Source organism: Genypterus blacodes, unplaced genomic scaffold (assembly GCF_046128005.1).
Source record: "Genypterus blacodes isolate CSIRO-AG114 ecotype Tasmania unplaced genomic scaffold, CSIRO-AGI_Gbla_v1 ptg000214l_1, whole genome shotgun sequence".
NCBI classification, from domain to species: domain Eukaryota; kingdom Metazoa; phylum Chordata; class Actinopteri; order Ophidiiformes; family Ophidiidae; genus Genypterus; species Genypterus blacodes.
The window spans coordinates 2270251-2274340 of NW_027467013.1; positions in this window are offsets into that span (position 1 = coordinate 2270251).

A 4090-nucleotide genomic window follows, 5' to 3' on the forward strand; every position below is an offset into this window, starting at 1 on the left:
GTGTGTGTGTGTGTGTGTGTGTGTGTGTGTGTGTGTGTGTGTGTGTGTGTGTGTGTGTGCTATACTGAAACCTTCATCGTTGTTTTTACCTCATCTTGTTTTTTAATTGGCAAAATGAATACCAGTAATCTGCACTGGTTGGTCATAATTAGCTCTTCTACACCCTGATCATGATGTGAACAGAGCGTCCAAACAGCAGCAAAAGAAAATATCACAGCAAATTTAGAGATTTTTGCATTTAGAGATCAGTGCTCAAAGCAAAATAGGGAAGAGAGAAAATACAATTAACGTATTTGATGTGTTTTTGTTCTTAACTCCACAATACTGTTTCATATTTAAATATGATATCATCCGCAAGTCATTTGTGTGTGAAGTTTTAAGTCCAGGGGGTCCAATTTACTAAATAAAATTTGACAATGCTCAACAAAAAGTAAAAGAAGGTGTGAGTTTAGAGGCGATCAGGTCAGATGTGGATATTAAAGGAATATACATACAGGAAAATAATGTTTTGATTGGTGTAACATTGCAAATAAATTGTAGGAATTAAGCAGAAAGAGCAGGGAAAAAAAGTGAAATTCCCCTTTACTTACAATATAATGTCATGAATTAATGATCGCACTTTGTGGTGTTTTGTTGAAAATCTCCCTTGAAGCCAAAGTAAAAAAAAAACAACAGCTTTCATTTGATGTTGATGTGTTTTGGAGACATTGTGAATATCTGCGTCCTTCCTCTGGACCAGTTTGTCTCATTTTACTGCAGTTTGTCAAATAACTTCAAGTGATATTTGACTTTTATTCTTTTCTTCTTTTCAACCTGTGTGAGTTTATGATCTGTCCAAACAAGACTCATTTATTAAAAATCTGATGTACTGATATTAGCACAAGCTGTCGATCACAACCCCATGTATTGTTGCTCTGGAGTATAATTGGATCTGGGCCAACGTATTGACCGCACATTTCATTGTTTTTGCAGAGAAGCCGACCGTTCACCAAGCCCACGTTTTTTTTTTTCTGTTTTTTTTTGTCTCGCATTCAGTGCAAAAGAGCACAAATGAACACCAGACGGTATCACAGGCCAGAGGATGAGGAGGTTCCCAGGATGTTAGGAAAACAATTCCACGTTGTATTTAAATGGAAGTGTATATTTCACATACTGTAGATGTTTAATTAGTCACTGAATATGAAGATGAAGTTATGAAGGGGGCCTGGAGTGAAAAACAACCTGAGCTGAACCTTTGATAAGCACATCCAGTCTCATATTGACGCCAAGTCGGCCACTTGAATTTCTAAGCCTGTCACTATTTCAGTAACTATATATTGTTGAAACCTGCTTAAGACCTTGACTCCATCCTTTTGTCATTTGAAAGTATCACTTTTATATTCTGACATTCTTTATAACCATTTCTACCTCATTGCTACATATTGTACATGTAGTACTTTACGTGTCCTGTCATTTTGAATGTCATGCATTTGTGTGGGGGGGAGGGCGGGGAGGGGAGGGAGGAGGAGGGGAGGGACGGGGTTGGGAGTGTGAAACCTGACAACTTACAACAGAAAAATTTCAAAGCTTGCCCTCGAATCTGAGCAGTCTACCTCAAAAAGACTGTCTGTACACTGTCGCTGAGAAGATAAGGCACCTGGAGGGCAAAGGTGAGATTAATCTGCAAACACAGAATATTTACAACGCCGCCTCTGTGTTCACGTGTCGTGGCCTGTGTAGCTCCTCTGCAAGGTCTCACATACAAATGCATTTCTTAAAAAGTAACAAAAACCGCTTTAATCCTTTGTGAATTGTCGTAGTGCGCATGTTAATGTGTATTTGTGCACTTGCAATTCCACAAGCAAGTATGAGGGTTCACGTTATGATATGAACATTTGGAATTTTTACTTTTCATAAACATGTACAGAGAATAAACTTGCACATAGCTGTATGTATTGTACATTTGCTAATGATATACAGCATACATACTAAAATGCACCACATACATGTTTATATGTGTGTATGTATTGCCATACTTACCGTACAGTCAATTTAAATGTATTTTCACCTATTTCAAGGTACATAACAAAGGTTATTGAAATACTGAATAAAGATGTTTTTGTTTTTTTCCTGAAAACTGGATGCATTTTGTACCCTCGCATAATTAAATTTGCAACAATGTGAATGATCTGTGCCATTTCCCTCTCAACTGATAATGCGTTACAACTTTATTCTTAATTATTTCATTGATGTTTAAGGTTAATAGTGTGACTTTAAACAATTCATTATACAAAACCTGAATTTGAAGCTTTTTTTATTGCACTAGTTCATGTTTTGGAAGATTTTGCACTAATTATAAAGGATGAGGCAACCACCTTTAAACCTCGCATCTTAAACATTTATAGCGTCTCTTTATGTGAAATGAACGCCGGTGCATAAATATCATTAAGTCATCGGCGGTGTGTGCAGAGGAAGATTCCCTGCAATTAACATAAAGGAGAAAAGTCACAGTGCATGTTGTTGGTAATTCTCTGTTTTATCCCGTGAGCACATCAATACCTGCAGCGGTGCAGTCTAGCATCAAAACCAGCATCTAGACGCCGTCTGCTGAGTGCAAACACACAGGCAAAGGAGACATTTTGGTTCCTGTGTTGTGTCATTAACACTAGTGCAAAAAAAGTGGAGTAAACAAGCAGGTGAAGCTGAGAAATGTAAATAAAGTGTTTTCATTTTCATAGAATTTCACAAGTTCAATATGATGGAGTCGCAAAACTGGGAGTTTTTCCTTGAATTTCCATCCACATAAACATTGATAATAGATCCGAGACCCCAGTGGTGTTTTTGGAGGGTGAAATCAATCATCTAAAAATAATCTGATCACCTCCAACAAGAAGGGCATGACTTCACCTGTGTGTGTTTGTGAGCAGAATTACAGAGAACTTTACACATCGATTTTGGCAAAAAGTTGGTGAAGGGTTGGGCCGTGACCCGGTTGCAGAACCCATTAAAATTCTTTTTAACTCAATTAACCATTCAAGAGAGGGAGTTTTTCAATAAGTCTGTCCATTTCTTCAAAAGCAACGCACCGATCTCAATGAAAACACAGACACATTCATCCCAGTATGAATAGATACAATATGAAGAGCAGAGCCAATAGATTTTAAAAATACTGTTAAATAATTACAATCACTAAAATGAATCAATTAAGTCTTGTTTTTATTAAGGTCTTCAGCCCTTCTACGAGCCGTCCTTCTAGTTAGATAATTATTTGACATTCCAATTGAAGATCTCAAATAATGGCAAATAAGTGATGGATGAAAATGTCCTTCAATAATAAATAAAGCTTAAACCTTCCTCATAGTAAAGCAACGTCCATATAAAACACATAAACTCTATATTATTATGATCTGCACACACTTTGTGTACATAAATGGGTCAATGTTTGTATTGTTAAAACAGAATAAAGTTGATAAATGCCACAGCATAAAATCTGTTAAACAACACACATATTATTCATATTTCTTTGGTATTTTCTGCACCTTACTTCCATTATCTTTCTCTTAAATCCAAGCAACAGATACGCTCCACATTTAACCACTGAATTTTGGAAACAACAAAGCAGGGAAGAGAGAAAAAAACCCTGACTGATAAGAGACAAAATTGAGTTGAGTCAAACAAATTACACTCAAGTTATTAGTGGCTATTTTGTAAATATCAAAGATCCACTTGTCCCAGTGTTCTGTGCTTCATTTGCATTCTGATGAAACTGGAGTGGATGTGTGTGAACTCGGGGGTTATCTGTGGAGCTACAGCGCCGAGCAGCCGAATCAGACAGCTTGGCTAGCACATGGCTCAAGAGGATGAGCCACAGACCTCTCTCAAATCACTTCCTTCATAACAATTAAAATATGCAGAGTGATAATTTTCCTTAAGTAGCCTTAAATGTGCAATCTATTTAAATGTGAGGGAAATTGCCTAAAGCTTTTGCAGTGTGTGTGTGTGTGTGCATGTGCGAGTGTGTGTGAGTGTGTGTGTGTCTACATCTGCGGGGTGGGGTGGGGGATAAATTATGCAAATAACAGAAAGGACTCTTGAAAGCCTAATTTTTCTG